Source organism: Rhipicephalus sanguineus, chromosome 2 (assembly GCF_013339695.2).
Source record: "Rhipicephalus sanguineus isolate Rsan-2018 chromosome 2, BIME_Rsan_1.4, whole genome shotgun sequence".
Classification (NCBI taxonomy): domain Eukaryota; kingdom Metazoa; phylum Arthropoda; class Arachnida; order Ixodida; family Ixodidae; genus Rhipicephalus; species Rhipicephalus sanguineus.
In genome coordinates, this window is record NC_051177.1 from 116,145,991 (window position 1) to 116,153,588 (window position 7,598).

Genomic DNA, 7,598 nt, shown 5'->3' on the forward strand with positions numbered 1-7,598 from the left:
AGAGCCACCTACCTACGGCGAAGATAGATCATCGCTCGCCGTTTCACGAAACAAACAGTGATTCCTTCTCCCTTCCTCGTTCATGAGTATTTGACGAGGAGTCATCACAACTGCTCTGCCTCAATACAATAAAGATTCCTGATGATCACTTCAGCCTGGCAGACGTTCAGCCAACGTTGTAGAAGTTTACATGAGCAAAAATAGCGCATACAAAAATATGTTTGTCACGCAGATTTTCTTTTTGCTGTGCCTCGTTAAAATTTATTTATTTTGCTTCTTTCTTTCATCGGCAAAATATGTTGACGCACCCCTCGATATTTCCGCGTCAAAGCAGGGCCGAGGAACTTTCTTTAGGTAAATACCTCGCGGGAGTTATCTCCGATCTATGGTCTCGGACATCGGCGCATCAACCATCACAAAGTTGTCTGAGAGTAAACGAAACGCCATGAAAGGTACATGATAGTAATAAGATTTCGGTATTGAAAAAACGCTTCGCGGACATTCGAAAAAGTTACGAAGCGAGTAGCAAGATATATCTCTGTTGCGCAGTGAATGGCTGAAGCCTCACTCCCGGTGAAGTGCGCCTGCATTGGCGTCACCGTATGCGACCATAGGACAAACAAGAAATATCGATTTCTGCAATACGATGGACCATTCAAAATTCTTATACCGTTACAACAGCCTTTACATTACATTTATGCTTCTCTGGCTGTATGTGATTTTTTTTTAAGATTTTCTAGATGGACACGGAGTGAGAGTGAAAGGCAGATAGGAAAATATATTCAGCGGGAGAATGTCTAACCAGCCCATGGTACTGCAGTCGCACACTTATATAAAGCCAGCAAATCGACGATGCGTCCGGCTGCAGACTAATGTATATACCGTATCTCATTTCGGCTGACGCAAGGGCGTCGTAAGTATTCTATACCCTCACGTCGAGACGCCGACAGTCAAACAAACGGGAAAAATGAACCTAGGCCACCGTCAACAACAAACTACAAGTCTTCCAGAGAGAAGTCCCTTTGGTCGTTCACAACCACTTCTAAATGGAGGATTTGCAACGTTACAACACATTCATTCGCGATTTGCGGCTGTTCTATAATTTGCTCCTTATTGTCGGCCTTGTTTCTCTTTAGCAATGATCACAACATGGCTGAGTTACTTTGCAAACTAAAGAGCTTGTCTGCTCATTCCCTTCAATCTATCCAGTCACTATGTGATTATCACGTTCTGTAAAGGGAACGCGAACATTTCAGCTCCTTCGTTTCTCCTTACTAGCTTGTTACTGCTTCCAAAGGTCTCGGTGACGCAAAGGCTTTTCGCGTTGTTGTTGTGTTCTGCTTTGGCGTAAACAACCCTTCCCAAGTTACCTAACAAACTGATATATGCTTCAAAACCTCGTTGCATAAGACGTATCACAACGCAGTCATCAGCCTGATGAACTCGCCTAAAGTCGACGTCGGAGTTCATGTTGCGTTGGCTAGCGGCGTTTGATTTTTCTAACTAGTAAAATATAACCAGCACTGTCATCGCGTTAGATTGCGAAACTACGACATACCAGGATACGTGTTCTCGACTATCATTAAGATTTGTCTCAAGCTACATTTTTGGTATAATAGCATTGAAGAGATCGCTATCCTGCCCACAGTTTGCTCATATGTCACGGTATTTGTGATGGAGCTAGCCAAAGAAAAGAATGTGTTCCGGAATTGCGACACATTTTTGAACTGATAATGTATGTAATCTTACCAGGACTCAGCTTGAGAGAGAGAGGATGTAGTTCGGCCTACCTAGGCAGAAGGATTGGAGAGTAACTTCTATTGAAACTTCTGGTTTGCTACCCTACAATTGCGGGAAGGATCGAATACGGAAGTCAGCCATGTTGCACTGGGGGAAGCGGAGAATGGAGAAGAAAAAGAAAGAGAAAGAACGTAAAGACGCAATCTGACATTGAGTTACTGATGGTATGAAGTTATCAGCGCAGTGTCGCACACAGTCGTTTCTTCAAAGATTACTTCTCTTATCGCAGAAAGCCTATACGGCTTTCTTCGTTGCACGATACCATGTTCCTTAGATTCGGTGCGGCGGAAAATATGCGTCTCGCTTGTTAACAGCAGCAACCTTTTAATCCTTTATAAGAAAAAAACAGCAAACGAAAATGTTTTCTATAGCGTTATTTCGTAATCGTGGTCTTCGTGTTTTGTTTACTGTAAAAAAAAAAAGATTAGCATATTCAAATTTGTTCCTTAAGGAGCTCATTAGTGCTATGAATCTCGACATTTAAAATACAACAACTAAAATATAACATGTTAGACTACGAAAACATGGAAGCACCAACGCCTGCTTCGGCCCACTTAGTTTTAGCCGCCTGGCGTCTTCAGTCTACCGAAGCTCTTCCATCACGAAGTAGGAAAACATTACGGCGCACTGGGCTCGTATACTTAGTCTCACTTAAGCTCCTTATAGTAATAGGCAGTCTTTTCAATCATCTTTCATATGTTTTTAGCTGTGACACCAGAGAGAGTGACCGCAAATTCTGGCTTGCAGTTTAAACATATTGTTATGTGCCGCTTACCTAGAAGACGAAGAGGAGGAGGACGTGTTCGTTGCTGCTTTCGCCATCTTGGTTGTCACCCCTATCTCTGTGATTGTGCCAATACTGTAAATACACCCTTCTTCTGTCGTCTCCCCGTACCATCTTTGGTGGAGGTGCGGGGTACATCCAAAGCACACCACGGAACTTCGCAGCGGGCGTCTCCTTGGGCAATCCACCATGTCGACAGGCTTGCCCGTTGAGCCTGCCCCCGCTACGCCAACTGAACCCAGCCACGTCGTCGTGACCCATCTCCGAGACCCTTGTACCTTCTGCGGATCTGACAACGTGCACGTCGAAAAGTGGCTGGCCGACTACGAGCGCGCCAACAAGACCAATCGGTGGGATCCCACTTTGATGCTGGCCAACGTCAGTTACTACCTCCGGGGAACGGCCAGTGTTTGGTTCGACACGCACGAGAAGGAGCTGACCAGCTGGGATGTGTGCAAACAAAAAATGAAAGACCTTTTCGGAAAGCCTATTGCACGACAACACGCCGCCCAGAAAGAACTTTCGTGCCGTGCACAAACCTCGACAGAGCCGTAGATGGTGTACATCCAAGATGTCCTAGGCTTGTGCCCGCAAGTTGACCAAATGCCCGAAACTGACAAAGTCAGCCACATTCGCAAAGGCATCGCCGACGACGCTTTTCACTTACTAGTCTACAAGGACTGCTCCACCATCGACATCATCAGGGAGTGCCGACGCTTTGAAGAAGCGAAGAGTCGTCGAGTCACGCAGCAATTTGTTCGACTCCCGAACACCGCCGCCACGTCGTCGTGCGAAGACGCCCAGCTCCAGCTGCCGCCCAGTACCGAAAACTTCCTGCGCCTTGTGCGGCGAGAGATCGAGGCAGCATCGCCATCCGCACCGCAGGCCCGTTCTTACGAGGAAACCCGCCCGACAGTGTCGTTGATCCAGGCCGTCGTGCGCGAAGAACCGGCAAATGCAGGCATCCAGCCCATATGTGCCCTCAGTCGTCCCGCGGTCAGCACTGTTCCATCCTACCGCCCACAACCGACCTATTCCAGGTTCCGTGATCCGAACCAGTGGCGCACACGAGATGACAGGCCTATCTGCTTCAACTGCAACGGGGTAGGCCACATTTCTCGCCATTGTCGCTATCGTAGGCCATCGTCTCCTCGTACAACGTACCGTCCAGAGGACACTCGATCCTCACCTCTTTACGCCCGCGAGGACCTTACCAACCTTAACGCCCAAACCTCGGCCCCACGTTACGACCGCTCACCGTCCCCGTTGAACCAGCGACGTTATCGGTCACATTTGGCCCGTCGCTCACCTTCACCGTATCCTCGCCGTCCCTCCTCGGAAAACTGATCAGTGCAGCTCCCGGAGGTGACGCTGCATTGGCCAACCGGCCCGGAAATCCTCTGTTGACCCTGGCTACCCGACAAAAGCTTTTGGACGTAGAAGTCGATGACGTACCGGTTTCGGCGCTCATCGGCACTGGCGCCCAATTATCAGTAATGAGCGCTCACCTTACTCGCCGTCTCCGCAACGTCCTTACGCCCGCTTGTTCTTGTAGCCGATGGCGGTACACCTCGTGTTTTTGGAATTATTACTGCGCGTGTGAGCTTCGATGACCACAAGACCTCAGTTCTCTTTGCTGTTCTGGACGAGTGCCCCCATGACCTCATTCTCGGCCACGACTTTCTGAGCACGCATTCTGCCCTTGTCGACTGTTCTTCTGGCCTTTTACAGTTAGAGCTTCCTGCTATGCCTGACCACACCATAGCGTCGCCACCACGTTTATGTGCTGTCCAGTTGGTTCGCCTGCGCCCAGGTACAGCTACTTGCGTCTCGTTTACCCCAGACCCTCCTGTACGTGATGGCGACTACCTGATTACCCCTTCCTTGGACGTCCTCCTGACGCGCCGTGTAGCTCTGCCTCACTCCCTTGTGACTGTTTCTGCGAACCGAGCATGCCTACCTGTCCTCAACTGTGGACGTTGCACACAGCTGCTTCCAGAAGGTATCACGCTGGCCACTATATCGTCTTTAGACTCACACGACCCTGTGGCCCTGGCCATTGATACTCCACAACTGGCTTCAGGAAGCGCGGCTGCTAGTGCAACATTCGATGACCCGCTCGACGACATGATTGCCCCGGACCTTTCCCCTTCTCAAAGCAAAGAACTCCGCCTTTTGTTGGCGTCATACCGCGACGTTTTCGATATTGCTTCGCCGCAGCTTGGCCAAACATCTCGGGTCACCCATTGTATTGATACCGGGGACGCAAGACCCATTCATCGCCGCCCTTACCGCGTCTCTGCTACCGACCGCGGCATCATTCAAATGGAAGTCGACAAGATGCTCGCTAAGGACATCATCGAGCCATCTTCGAGTCCTTGGGTGTCCCTGTGGTTCTTGTAAAGAAGGACAACACCTGGTGGGTCTGCGTCAACTATGGGCACCTTAACAAGATCATCAATAAAGACATCTACCCTTTCCCGCGAATAGACGACGCCCTTGATTCTCTTCATGGCGCACGGTACTTTTCTTCCCTAGACCTTCGCTCAGGCTATTGGCAAATCGCTGTCGATGAAAATGATCGGGAGAAGACGGGCTTTATTACACCGGATGGGCTCTACCAGTTTAAAGTGATGCCCTTTGGGCTGTGTAACGCGCCCGCAACATTTGAGCGCATGATGGACTCCCTACTTCGTGGTTTAAATGGTCCACATGCCTCCGTTACCTGGACGATGTCGTCGTTTTCTCACCTACCTTCTCAAGACACTTACAACGCTTGTCGGCTATTTTGCAAGTCTTCCGCACAGCAGGTCTTCAGCTCAACTCTTCAAAATGCCGCTTTGGCCGCCGCGAGATCACCGTGCTTGGCCATCTTGTTGACGCTCCGGGTATACGGCCTGACCCTGCAAAAATACGCGCCGTTACGAACTTCCCCACTCCACGTTCTTCCAAGGACTTTCGCAAGCTTTACAGCGAAAGCTGTTATGAGATCATTTCACCGGCCGTTTTTGGCGCCGTAGTTGTCCGCCGCCGCCGCCGGTGTCCGTAACCAGTATCGCTCGAAATAAGAAAAAAAAACGAAATAAGAAAAAAATTCCAAGATTGAAAGAGGTTCGAACCTGGGCCCTCTGCGTAAGAGCCCAGTATTCAACCTCTCAGCCATGCCGGTGCTTGAAACTGCTTTGCAAAAAGGTCCTATACAGGCTTCATATCGGGAAGGAACCACATTAGCATATGCAATAAAGCGCAGTAGAAGAGTAAAATAAGCACCGAGCGTCGCACAACGCGAATTCTGTAACCAGACGTCACACAATGCGAATTGCGCAACGAGTAGGTTGTTGAATGCTTCCAACCCATTACAAAGGGCTCTGCCATAATTCTTCATCGTCATCAGGCACAGCATCAATAAAGTGCGTATAATGCCTTACATGCGTTTAGCAGGTACCAACGCTCTCCGTAGAATAATGAAAAATGGCACAGTGCCTGCTGCCCTACTTCTCAAAAATTACAATGATTTATAGCGTAGTGGGTTCCTCGCAAGTGCACTTGCATTGGTTGCCAAAGAAGCCCATAAGCGCAGGATCCATTTTCTCGAAGTCTCAGTAAAGTTCTTCACCCCCCCCCCCTCCGTCTCTCTCCCACGTCAACGTATGTTATACAGCATAACGGGAGAGAGAAATAGCGACTGGGCGTCACCCAATGCAAATTACATAACTGGTGGGCCGTTTAAAGCTTCCAACCCATTACAAATGGCTGAGCCATAATTCTTCATCATCATCAGTCGCCGTTTCAACAAACTGCACATAATGCCTTACAGACGTGTAGCTGGTGCCTGACGAATGACGAATAATGGCTTAGTAGGTGCTTCCCAACTTCACAAAAATTGTGATTTATGGCGTGGTGGGTACCTCTCTGGTGTACTTGTATTGTAGCCCCAAGGGAGCTTACAACGGGCTCTAGAAACGCCGCTCTTCCAGCTTTCGCTGTGACTGTGCTGCGGTTTCAGCGCAGGCCTGGCGTTTTTTTTTACCCGTCATGCGTGAAAAGCAGTCACTCATCCTTGTGAAGCGGAGTAAGACGAATCGCACGCAGAGTGAAACCACTTGTCTTCTCATTTAACCAAAGCACGCACGCTTCCAAAATAAACAGGGCTGTCACTTTCAGTGAACGAATGGGAAGCTATGGGGCTATGTCCGTATAAATACACTTTTTTGGCTTCTTTTTATGTGACTAACGAATTATTGATTTTGATATCTGGCTCTGACACGGGCTATCTTTCCGGGTTTGCACATCTAAATAATACAGAAAAAATCCAAGGCGGATGCTTTCTTATATAAGAAAATAAAAGGGGTAATGCATCCTGTACGTAGAAATTGCGCTAGATATCATCGCAAGGTTCAAAGGAGACGCTTACACGAGGACAGCGTTATGGAGTCGTATGTTCTTACTCCATTAAGGCAGGTGCTCATCTTCAAATAGTCTTTAAGTCAATGTTAGAGGTTACAAGAGAAGGAACCATTTTGATTTGGTTTTGAAGCAGCAAACTATGTAACCAGCGAGCCTTTGATCCGTAGCCGGTTAGAGCTCTTGGACGCCTTAGTGTTCGCGTCGACATTGTCGAAGCAAAGCACCGGAATCGGTTAGCCAATGCTTGTATGTAAGTGATAGCTTCAGGAGAATAAGAAATTATTGATTACTGAGTATTTCAGAAGATATCGCGTAAAAAAAATTTGGTAAAAGTAGAGAGGCCTGTGTTAGGACCGCTGAAACGCGCTATGCGATAACCGGCACGCATGGTTTGGCTGGACGCAAGCAGCAGGGGCGTAGCCAGAAATTTTTTTCGGGAGGGGGGGGGGGGGTTCAACCATACTTTATGTATGTTCGTGCGTGCGTTTGTATGTGCGTGTGCCTATATACGTAAGCAAAACTGAAAAATTTCGGGGGGGTTGAACCCCCCAACCCCCCCCCCCCCCCTTGGCTACGCCCCTGGCAAGCAGCGCTAGAATGGCATGAC